The sequence below is a fragment of the Dama dama genome, chromosome 22, assembly GCF_033118175.1.
Source record: "Dama dama isolate Ldn47 chromosome 22, ASM3311817v1, whole genome shotgun sequence".
NCBI classification, from domain to species: Eukaryota; Metazoa; Chordata; class Mammalia; order Artiodactyla; family Cervidae; genus Dama; species Dama dama.
This window is the reverse complement of record NC_083702.1, coordinates 4654891-4667816: the sequence shown is the minus strand read 5'-3', so window position 1 is coordinate 4667816 and position 12926 is coordinate 4654891.

Sequence of the window (12926 nt, the reverse complement as noted above, 5' to 3'; positions counted from 1 at the left end):
CCATCTCTATCCCAGAGCTCCCGAGGCCAGAGGTCATGTTCCATGCCCTGTCCCCAATAGACAGACACTCATTAAAGGTAAAAAGTTCCTGGAATGCCATCTATCTTTCTTGTTTCTCCATTTTTAAGTGAATAATTCTAAATTTGGCAAGCAGTGGAGCACATAGTCTGCTTGACAAGAGAGAAGGGGCTAAGCTGCTCTTTGACGAGGCTCAGTCCGATCCCCTGCACGGTTCTTGGGAGTGCTTCCTTCGATCTCCTTCCAGGCCCTCCCCAGAGCCCGTGAAGCCACCACCACCATCGAGATGATGGACACACCTGCCACCCCCAGAAGTCTCCTCCTGCTGCTTTGCACAGCCGCCCTCCTGTCCCTCCTTGCCACTCCCCCGCCGACTGATTTTGCTTTCTGACGCTAAAGATTCTATAGCACATTCTAGAATTTCATATAAATGGAACCACATAGAAAGGTCTCTTTTTGTCTGGCTTTGCTCTCCTCAGAACAATTATTTTGAATTACTTCTCTGGTGGTCCTGTGGCTGAGACTCCACGCTACCTATGCTGGAGACCTGGGTTCGATCCCCAGTCACGGAGCTAGATCCCACATGCCGCAACTAAGAGTTAGCATGACGCGGCTGGAAGGTCTCACGTGCCATAGATAAGCAGTGGTGTGGCCAAAATAATTAAACAAACACCCCAGACCTTGTTTTGAGATGCATCACATTGCAGCGTGTACTACCATTTGGTTCCTATTAACTGCTGAGGAGGAATCCGCTTTGTCAACACTCTCCAATTTGCGGATCCGTCCTTCAGCTGGTGACGTGCCATCTGCTTGTTCCCAGCTTGGGACTGTTGTGACTAAAGCTGTGATGAAGATTCGTGTGCAAGTTCCTGTATGGACACATGTTTCACTTCTCCTGGGTAAATCCCTAGGGGTGGGACCACAGAAAACCCTTCTACTTTGAAACCATTAGAGATTCACAGGAAGTTGCCCCGAAGCCACAGAAATACAGGGAATACCTGTGGACCCTTCACCCAGTTTTCCCCAGTGTGAACATCTTGTATAACAATAGCATCGTTATATCAAAACCAGGAAGTTAATATTGGGAAAAGCCACAGAGTTTATTCATAGTCGCCCAGTTTTACAAGCACTTAATGTGTCTGTGTGTGTTCCGTGCGATGTTATCCCCTGTGTAGGTTTGCGTCACTCCTACCACAAGCAGTATACAGAACTGTTAATGCTGTAAATCAGAAAGAATGTGAACGTGAAGGTCGCTCAGTCGTGTCTGACTCTTTGCGACCCCATGGACTGTAGAGTCCATGGAATTCTCCAGGCCAGAATACTGGAGTGGGTAGCCCTTCCCTTCTCCAGAGGATCTTCCCAACCCAGGGATCAAAGCCAGGTCTCCTGCATTGCAGGTGGATTCTTTACCAACTCAGCTATCAGGGAAGCCCCTATTAGGGGAAAAAAAAAGATACAGAACTCCCCTGGTGGTCCAGAGGTTAAGAATCTGAGTGCCACTGCAGGGCTCAATCCCTGCTCTGGGAATATCCCCCCTGCCTCCAGGCAACTAAACCCCGGGGACCACGACTACTGAGCCCTCGCGCCCGGGAGCTCATGCTCTGCAACTAGAGAAGTCACCGCAGGGAGAAGCCTGAGCACCGCAACCGGAGAGGCGCTCCAAGAGTCACCGAGAGAGAAAGCCCGCAGGCAGCAAGGCAGACCCAGCACAGCCGAAAAATAAATACACAAAGTAAATAAAATGTTTTTAAAAAGAGAAGGAAAAGGATACAGAACTTTTCCATCACCACACGGCTTCCTCCTGCTACCCCACTCATAACCTCCCCCCAAACCCCCAGTAATCACTCATCTACTCTCTCCAACTCTACAATTTTGTCTTTTAAAAAATTCTGTATAAGTGGAACCATACTGCATATACCCCTTTGAACAAAAACAATTTTTGTAGCAGCATAAATCCCTTGAGGTCTGTCCAGGTTGTTGCAGGTATAAACAGCATATTCCTTTTTATTGCTGAGTTCTGCCCCGTGATGTAAGCGGATCACAGTTTGTGCATCTGTTCTCCCTCTGGAAGGACAGTTTGTTTGTTTCGAGTTTTTAGCTGTTGTGAATACAGTTGCTCTGAATATTTATGTCAGCTTCTTACCTGAACATAATTTCAATTTTTCTGGGTTGAAGACCTAAGTGCTGTTGCTGGATTGCATGGGAAAGTGAATGTTTACTTTGAAAAGAAGTCACCAAACTATCTTCCAGAGAAGCTGGAAACCATTTTACAGTTCCACCAGAAGTGTATGGGTGACCAGTTTCTGCACATCCTCACCAGCACTTGGTGTTAATATTTTTTCTAATTTTAGCCCCTTTGATAGGTGTGGAGCGGCTGTACACCTTCACATTCCCACCCCTGGTGTGAGACTTCCGTGGCAGCACTTGGCATGGTCAGGCTTTTAAATGTTGGCTAGTCGGTATGAACAGCTCATGGAGTTCAATATCAAAAAAACAGACAATCCAATTAAAAAATGGGCAGAAGATCTGAATCAACATCGCTCCAAGGAAGACATACAGATGGCCAAGAGGCACAAGAAAAGATGCTCAACATCATTAATTACTGAAAGTGAAAGTGCTAGCTGCTTTTTGCAACCCCATGGACTGTAGCCTGCCAGGATCCTCTGTCCAGGGAATTCTTCAGGCGAGAATACTGGAATGGGTAGCCATTCCCTTCTCTAGGGGTTTTTCCTGACTCAGGGGTTGAACCACAGTCTCTTGCATTGCAGGCAGATTCTTTACTGTCTGTAATTATTAGAGAAATGGAAATCAAAACTACAAAGCGGTATCATCTCACACTGGTCAGAACGGCCATCATCAAAAAATCTACAAACAATAAAAGCTGCAGAAGGTGCAGAGAAAAGGGAACCCTCATGCACTGTCGGTGGGAATGTAAATTGATATGACCACTGTGAATGTATGGAAGTTCCTTAATAACTAAAAGCAGAATGACAGTATGAGCCAGCAATCCCACTACTGGGCTTATATCTTGAGAAAATCATGATTCAAAATGACATATGCACCCCTCTGTTTACAGTATCACTATTTACAGTAGATAGGACATGGACACAACCTAAATGTCCAACGACAGATGAATGGATAAAGAAGATGTGGTACATACACACAATGGAATATTCAGTTCATTTCAGTCGCTCAGTCGTGTCTGACTCTTTGCGACCCCATGAATCACAACATGCCAGGCCTCCCTGTCCATCACCAACTCCCGGAGTTTACTCAAACTCATGCCTATCAAGTCGGTGATGCCATCCAGCCATCTCATCATCTGTCGTCCCCTTCTCCTCCTGCCCCCAATCCCTCCCAGCATCAGGGTCTTTTCCAATGAGCCAACTCTTCGCATGAGGTGGCCAAAGTATTGGAGTTTCAGCTTCAGCATCAGTCCTTCCAATGAACATCCAGGATTGATCTCCTTTAGGATGGACTGGTTGGATCTCCTTGCTGTCCAGGGGACTCTCAAGAGTCTTCTCCAACACCATAGTTCAAAAGCATCAATTCTTCAGCACTCAGCTTTCTTTACAGTCCAACTCTCACATCCATACATGACTACTAGAAAAACCATAGCCTTGACTAGATGGACCTTTGTTGGCAAAGTAATGTCTCTGCTTTTTAATATGCTGTCTAGGTTGGTCATAATTTTCCTTCCAAGGAGTAAGTGTCTTTTAATTTCATGGCTGCAGTCACCATCTGCAGTGATTTTAGAGCCCCAAAAAATAAAGTCTGACACTGTTTCCACTGTTTCCCCATCTATTTGCCATGAAGTGATGGAACCAGATGCCATGATCTTAGTTTTCTGAATGTTGAGCTTTAAGCCAACTTTTTCACTCTCCTCTTTCACTTTCATCAAGAGTCTCTTTAGTTCTTCTTCACTCTCTGCCATAAGGGTGGTGTCATCTGCATATCTGAGATTATTGATATTTCTCCCGGCAATCTTGATTCCAGCTTGTGCTTCCTCTAGCCCAGCATGTCTCATGATGTACTCTGCATATAAGTTAAATAAGCAGGGTGACAATATACAGCCTTGACATACTCCTTTTCCTATTTGGAACCAGTCTATTGTTCCATGTCCAGTTCTAACTGTTGCTTCCTGACGCAAATACAGGTTTCTCAAGAGGCAGGTCAGGTGGTCTGGTATTCCCATCTCTTTCAGGATTTTCCACAGTTTGTTGTGATCCACACAGTCAAAGCCTTTGGCCTAGTCAATAAAGCAGAAATAAATGTTTTTCTGGAACTCTCCTGCTTTTTTGATGAACCAGTGGATGTTGGCAGTTTGACCTCTGGTTCCTCTGCCTTTTCTAAAACCAGCTTGAACATCTGGAAGCTCATGGTCCACATATTGCTGAAGCCCGGCTTGCAGAATTTTGAGCATTACTTTACTAGCGTGTGAGATGAGTGCAATTGTGCAGTAGTTTGAGCATTCTTTGGCATTGCCTTTCTTTGGGATTGGAATGAAAACTGACCTTTTCCAGTCCTGTGGCCACTGCTGAGTTTTCCAAATTTGCTGGCATATTGAGTGCAACAGTTTCACAGCATCATCTTTCAGGATTTGAAATAGCTCAACTGGAATTCCATCAACTCCACTAGCTTTGTTCATAGTGATGCTTCCTAAGGCCCACTTGACTTCACATTCCAGGATGTCTGGCTCTAGGTAAGTGATCACACCATCATGATTATCTGGGTCATGAAGATCTTTTTTATACAGTTTTTCTGTGTATTCTTGCCACCTCTTCTTAATATCTTCTACTTCTATTAGGTCCGTACCATTTCTTTCCTTTATCGAGCCCATCTTTGCATGAAATGTTCCCTTGGTATCTCTAATTTTCTGGAAGAGATCTCTAGTCTTTCCCATTCTGTTGTTTTCCTCTATTTCTTTGCATTGATCACTGAGGAAGGCTTTCTTATATCTCCTTGCTATCCTTCAGAACTCTGCATTCAGATGGGAATATCTTTCCTTTTCTCCTTTGCTTTTCACTTCCCTTCTTTTGACAGCTACTTGTAAGCCCTCCTCAGACAGCCATTTTGCTTTTTTGCATTTCTTTTCCATGGGGATGGTCTTGATCCCTGTCTCCTGTACAATGTCATGAACCTCTGTCCGTAGTTCATCAGGCACTCTGTCTATCAGATCTAGTCCCATAAATCTATTTCTCATTCCACTGGAATATTACTCAGCCATAAAAAGGAATGAAACTGGGTTATTTGTAGACATGTGGGTAAACCTTGAGACTGTCATACTGAGCAGAGTATGTCAGAAAGAGAAAACTGTGTATTAATGCATGTATGTGGCGTCTAGAAAAATGGTACAGATGAATCTGTTTCCAGGGCAGGAACAGAGTTGCAGACATAGGGAACAGACATATGGACCCAGAGGGGGAAGGGGAGGGTGAGACGAAGCTTAGGATTGACAGATACCCACTCCCATGTGTGAGATAACTAGCTAGTGGGAAGCCGACATATAGCACAGGGAGCTCAAATCTGTGATGACCCAGATGGCTGGGGTGGGGTAAGGGAGGCAGGCCCAGGACGGACAGCATGTGTGCACACACGTGGCCGATTCCCTTGGTTGTATAGCAGAAACTCACGTAACTTTGTGAAGCAATTTTACTTCCCCCACAAAGATGCTGGCCTCCTCATGCTGCTCACGGGGCTCTCAAGGCATGAATGCTGAAGGGGTTTGCCGTTCCCTTCTCCAGTGGGCCACATTTTGTCAGAACTCTCCACCATGACCCGGCTGTCTTGGGTGGCCCTACACGGCATGGCTCATAGTTTCACTGAGTTAGACAAGGCTGTGGTCCATGTGACTAGATTGGTTAGTTTTCTGTGATTGTGGTTTTCAGTCTGTCTGACCTCTGATGGAGAAGGATAAGAGGCTTATGGAAGCTTCCTGATGGGAGAGACTGACTGAGGGGAAACTGGGTCTTGTTCTGATGGGCAGGGCCATGCTCAGTAAATCTTCTGAGCATTCTGGTGGCAAGGGGTGGTTTTGATTTGCATTTCCCAATGACAATGTCGAGCATCTTTAGAAAGTGAAAGTGAAGCCACTCAGTCGTGTCCAACTCTTTGCAACCCCATGGACTGTAGCCTACCAGGGTCCTCTGTCCATGGAATTTTCCATGCAAGAACACTGGAGTGGGTTGCCATTTCCTTCTCCAGGGGATCTTCCCAACCCAGGGATCAAACCCAGGTCTCCCGCATTGTGGGCAGACACTTTACCATCTGAACCACCAGGGAAGCATCTTTGCAGGTCATTATTTGCTGTTCACATGTTTTCTTTGATGAAACGTGTTCAGATCTTTTGCTCAGTTTTAAAAAACTGGGTTGCTCATCTTATTATCAAATTACGAGTTCTTAGCATATTCTACATCGGGTCCTTAGCTGGATATGTGTTTTGCAAATTGCTCCTTTTACTTTCATAGGGTGTCTGTCTCTAACCCAGCTCCCCTTTTCTTTACAGCCTCCCCCCACTCTGACTCAGAGTTTACCGCCTGTTTCCCGTCTACATCATCAGCTCCATGAGGGCAGGGCTGCTTTCCTGCCATGTCCTCAGCTCCTAGGACAGCGGGTGTTCATGCCGGTCCCCCTGGCCTTATCATGGCTACTAGGGGGCAGGGCCCTTGACTGCTGAGTGGGGAGCAGCCTGTTGCAAATTTCCAGGCCTGTGGGGATGAGGCCTGAGCTGGAGCCAGGGTACAGTGGGGGAGGACTGAACAGCAGAGAAGAGGGGCCAGGGAGACTTTTCCAAGGTGTTTCTGCCAAGCTCCCCTCCTCCCTTCTCCTGCCAGCAAAGCCGTCCAGCCATTCACACATACCCCGCCTGCTGCCCAGGCTGGCATCGCAGTCCTACCTGCCAGGCTGCCAGACACAGGTACAGCGGCGGGAGCTTCTCCGGGAAGCTGGTGTGGGGGGAGGTGTGGGGAGGATTCAAAAGGCCTGTGGTCGTTCAGATGCTTGTGGGTGTCCAACTGTCGGCCTCTTTTCCATTAGGACATCTACAGCAAGCATGTGTCACAAGGCAGTGTACACCCAGGGTGAGGGTGTGTGCTGTGTGTTATCTATGCAGGTGTGGCCCAGAGATACACAATATGCATTGCTTGTTGTTGTTTAGTTGCTAAGGCGTGTTGGACTCTTTGCCACCCACGGGCTGTAGCCCACCAGGTTCCCCTGTCCATGGGATTTCTCAGGCAAGGATACTGGAACGGGTTGCCATTTCCTTCTCCAGGGGATCTTCCCCACCCAGGGATCGAATCCACATCTCCTGCGTTGGCAGGCGGATTCTTTACCACGGAGGCACATGGAGAGACCAGCATGTGGCTTATGATGGATGCTTCCCTGGCGGCTCAGTGTGTAAAAAATCCATCTGCAATGCAGGAGATGCAGTTCCCACCCTTGCATTGGGAAGATCCCTGGCAGAAGGAAATGGCAGCCCACTTCAGAATTCTTGCCTGAGATAACCCATGGACAGTGGAGCCTGGTGGGTTATAGTCCATGGGGTCGCCAAAGGGTTGGGCCCGACTCAGTGACTAAACAACATCAACAATAAACAGGAGTGTACAGTTCAGTTCAGTCACTCAGTCGTGTCCGACTCTGCGACTCCATGGACTGCAGCACGCCAGGTCTCCCTGTCCATCACCAACTCCCGGAGTTTACTCGAACTCATATCCATTGAGTCGGTGATGCCTTCCAACCATCTCATCTTCTGTCATCTCTTTGTCCTCCTGCCCCAAATCTTTCCCAGCATCAGGGTCTTTTCCAATGAGTCAGTTCTTTGCATCAGGTGGCCAAAGTGTTGGAGTTTCAGCTTCAGCATCAGTCCTTCCAAAGAATATTCAGGTCTGATTTCCTTTAGGATGGACTGGTTGGATCTCCTTGCTGTCCAAGGGACTCTCAAGAGTCTTCTCCAACACCACACTTTAAAAGCATCAATTCTTCACTGCTCAGCTTTCCTTATAGTTCAACTCTCACATCCATACATGACTACTGGAAAAACCATAGCTTTGACTAGACAGAACTTTGTTGGCAAAGGAACGTCTCTGCTTTTTAATATGCTGTCTAGGTTGGTCACAACTTTCCTTCCAAGGAGTAAGTGTCTTTTAATTTCATGGCTGCAGTCACCATCTGCAGTGATTTTGGAGCCCCCCAAAATAAAGTCTGTCACTGTTTCCACTGTTTCCCCATCTATTTGCCTTGAAGTGAAGTGATGGAATCAGATGTCATGATCTTAGTTTTCTAAGATCATGGTGAGTTTTAAGCCAACTTTTTCACTCTCCTCTTTCACTTTCATCAAGAGGCTCTTTAGTTCTTCTTTACTTTCTGCCATAAGGGTGGTGTCATCTGCATATCTGAGGTCATTGACATTTCTCCCGGCAATCTTGATTCCAGCTTGTGCTTCATCAAGCCCAGCATTTCTCATGATGTACTCTGCATATAAGTTAAGTAAGCAGGGTGATTACTCAATATACAGCCTTGATGTACTCCTTTTCCTATTTGGAACCAGTCTATTGTTCCATGTCCAGCTCTAACTGTTGCTTCTTGACCTGCATACAGATTTCTCAGGAGGCAGGTCAGAGTGGTCTGGTGTTCCTGTCTCTTAAAGAATTTTCCACAGTTTGCTGTGATCCATACAGAGGCTTTGGCATAGTCAATAAAGCAGAAGTAGATGTTTATCTGGAACTCTCTTGCTTTTTCGATGATCCAGTGGATGCTGGCAATTTGATCTCTGGTTCCTCTGCCTTTTCTAAATCTAGCTTGAACATCTGGAAGTTCATGGTTCACAGCAGTGTACACACTCTTGAGAAAGCATGTCCATTCCATACACACTGTTGTGCCACCGGGCATCTCCTGCTGTGTGCCCAGGAGGGCGCCTTTAGCACAGAGGTGAGTGGGGTCTGTCCGGGGGCTTGGGGAGCAGTTTCACGCGCACACGTGTTCGCTCCTGTGTTCATCATATGCTGAGTGAGGGAGGCCAGGAGTCCCGCACCCTGCAGGGCCAACATCACATGACGCAGTCACCCAGCACGGAGCCGGCCCCTTGGCTCCCTGTCCCGCCACTGCCTTATCTGCCTCGAGTGTGGGCAGTGCTGCCAGGCGGCAGGGCCTCCCGGGGATTTTCCACAGCTCGAGAGAGGCTGCATGTCTCCTGGATATGTGGGAGGGGAGGGAAAGGCAAGGTTCCCAGGGTGTCCCTTCTGCTGGCTTTGTCCTTGTAAGGCTTCTTGTGCCTTCTTTGTGACCTCATGGACTGTAGCCAGCCAGGCTCCTCTGTCCATGGGATTCTCCAGGCAAAAATATTGGAACTGGAATGAATTGCCATTCCCTTCTCCAGGGGATCTTCCCGACCCAGGGATCATACCTGCATCTCCTGTGTCTTCTGCATTGCTGGCGGACTTTTTATGCGCCAAGCCATCGGGAAGCCAGGTAAGGCTTCCTGGCTGAGCTTTTTGGTGGAGTGTTGAGACTTCCAGCCTATCCCTTGCCTGGAGCTGAACTGATTATTCCAGCTCCACCACCCTGTCACGCCCTGCCCAGGACCCCAGTGAACCTTGGGTCTGACCTCTGACACACCCAGGCCACAGGGTCTTGTTTATAAGATCCGAGCTGGGGCCTGGGACCTTAAGGGCAGGAGCTGTGTTTTAAGGGCAGGAGCCGTGTTTTAAGGGCAAGAGTATAATCATGTAGGGTAGGGGTTCCCTGAAGAAAGAACCAGGTGTGGCTTTCTTGACCTAAGAAAACCCATTTTTGGCTTAAACCTTTTGGGGATCTAAGCCTGGCCCTTGAACAAGTCTCAGTAATCAAAGATCTTAAGACAAGTGAGGGAACACAGGAACAAAGGAAAAGCCGCCGAGAAACAATAGTCAGTGATAGAACAGAGACCCAGCACCTCCCCGGCTTCCCTGGTGGCTCAGCTGGTAAAGAATCGGCCTGAAATGTGGGAGAGCTGGGGTCGATCTCTGGGTTGGGAAGATCCCCTGGAGAAGGGAATGACTACCTTCTCCAGTATTCTTGCCTGGAGAATTCCATGAGGAGGAATGGCGGGCTACAGCCCATGGGGTCGCAAAGAGTTGGACATGACTAAGCAACTGAACTGAACTGAACTCAAGCCCATAATGTAATACAGTCTTTACCATTTGCAGGAACTAAGGACCCTGCCCAGGGGGAGGATGGAAAGATGGTGTTGACCTTCCTGACTTCAATCCACTAAGGCTTGGATTCTGTTGAACTTTGCCCCATTCAGTGCGGAATTCTCTACTCAAGCCCCTTCTTGAAGATGCCTGTCCCCTTAGCTTAATACTGGAGAAGGAAATGGCAACCCACTCCAGTACCCTTGCCTGGAAAATCCCATGGGAGGAGCCTGGTAGGCTACAGTCCATGGGGTCGCAAAGAGTCAGACACGACTGAGCAACTTTACTTCACTTTACTTAGCTTAATACTTCACCAATTTTGCTGTTCGGGTAGATATTGCTTTGGAAACACCCCTAACAGTTTTCCTTACTTGCTGCAAGTGAGAATAAATCCTTCCTTCTCCTGCTGTTTGGCTTAGCTGTCTTTGGCTTGACACCCCCCAAGAGGTGAGCCCAGTTTTCAGGTAACACGGGTACTCAGGACTGAAACACTGCATCCCGACCCCTTGTCCAGGGCAGGAGGAACTGTTTGCAGCGGGGGTTACATGTTCCCCATCTGGAACAGTAACGTCGGTGACTTCCTCTCCTTCTTCCTAGGCCTAAAGAACACAGGAAAGGTCTTGGGCAAGTGCTGGCACCCATGGGAAGCCCATCTCTGCTCCTCCTTCAGTGGCCTGAGTCAGCGGCCCCCACAGTGCTCTGGGCTCTGGGGCCCCCAGAGAGTTCACAGGCTGCCAAAACTCAGGAGCAGAATTTCACCCACAAATGGGAGGCTTCCTGTGGGGGTGGAGACAGGGTGGGGTATGTTAGCCAACTTTAAAATCAGCTAGGGGTGGGGTGGGGTGGGGGGCAAAGACAAACTGCTAAGGAGAGAGGAAATAGTCATTAACTCTGGCTGGCCTGGGCGGGGTAGGGAGTGTGGATTCAGGAAACACTGGAAGGCTGGCAAGAGCAAGTGGCTTTAGATCTGGTTAAGTCTTGCTCAGGGCAGGGAAAGGTTTCCAGGGGCAGACAAGGGAGGCGAGGAATATCAACTGGAGACACGAAATCAGCTGGGCGTGGCCCACAGACTCACGGACCCGAACCCTAGCCAGCCCCATTCCCCGTCTCCGGGTGAGTGTATTTCTTCATAAGAACATGGGTGGACACTCACTCATTCACGACATTTGGGCAGCAGTTGTGTGCCCAGCACCGTTCTAGCTTCTGGGCTCCCAGGTGGAGGATGGTGGAGGGTGGGCTCCCAGGGGTGGACATGGGGAATAAGGTCCTGGCTCCCCTGGGAGGGCTGGGGAGACACAGATAATTAGTGAACATAGTTTCAGGGCTGTAAGAACTCTGAAGGAAAAGAACCCTGGGTAAGTGGAGCGAACTGGAGATTTTAGCCAGGCAGTTGGCAAGCAGGGGACCCGAGATCTGCCTGGGTCTGGACCCATCTGGGGTTGGAGAATTGAAGCTGTCCATGAGTGTGGTGCAGGGCCTGGCTGCAGAGAGGTGCCTCCGATCCCACTTAATGGTCTCTTAGTTCAGTTCAGTTCAGTCGCTCAGTCGTGTCCAACTCTTGGTGACCCCGTGGACTTCAGCACACCAGGCCTGCCTGTCTATCACCAACTCCTGGAGTTTACTCAAACTCATGTCCATTTAGTCAGTGATGCCATCCAATCATCTCATCCTCTGTCGTCCCCTTCTCCTCCTGCCTTCAATCCTTCCCAGCATCAGGGTCTTTTCCAATGAGCCAGTTTTTTGCATCAGGTGGCCACAGTATCAGAGCTTCAGCTTTGGCATCAGTCCTTCCAATGAATATTCAGGCCTGATCTCCTTTAGGATGGACTGGTTGGATCTCCTTGGGGTCCAAGGGACTCTCGAGTCTTCCCCAGCAGCACAGCTGGCCTCTATGTCTCTGCAAAGTGTGCCTGCTCCTGTTTTAGAAACTGAGGCCACACTGCGAGCACCTGCAGGGGAGGGCCAACCAGAGGTTCAGCCCCACCCGTGCCCTGCTTCTGCTTCACTGACTATGCCAAAGCCTTTGGCTGTAGGCTTTGTTGTGCCTCTGTTGTGCTTCCACAACAGACTCTGGAAAATTCTTAAAGAGACGGGAATACCAGACCACTTGACTTGCCTCCTGAGAAACCTGCAGGTCAAGAAGCAACAGTTAGAACTGGACATGGAACAACAGACTGGTTCCAAATAGGAAAAAGAGGCCCGTAAAGGCTGTATATTGTCACCCTACTTATTTAACTTATATGCAGAGTACATCATGAGAAACACTGGGCTGGAGGAAGCACAGGCTAGAATCAAGATTGCTGGGAGACATGTCAATAACCTCAGATATGCAGATGACATCACCCTTATGGCAGAAAGCGAAGAACTAAAGAGACTCTTGATGAAAGTGAAAGAGGAGAGTGAAAAAGTTGGCTTAAAAATCAACATTCAGAAAACTAAGATCATGGCATCCAGTCCCATCACTTTATGGCAAATGGATGGGGAAACAGTGGAAACAGTGACAGACTTTATTTTGGGGGGGCTCCAAAATCAAGGCAGACAGTGACTGCAGCCATGAAATTAAAAGACGCTTGCTCCTTGGAAGAAAAGTTGTGACCAACCTAGACAGCATATTACAAAGCAGAGACATTACTTTGCCAACAAAGGTCCCTCTAGTTAAAGCTATGGTTTTTCCAGTAATCATGTATGGATGTGAGAGTTGGACTATAAGGGAAAGCTGAGCGGTGAAGAATTGATGGT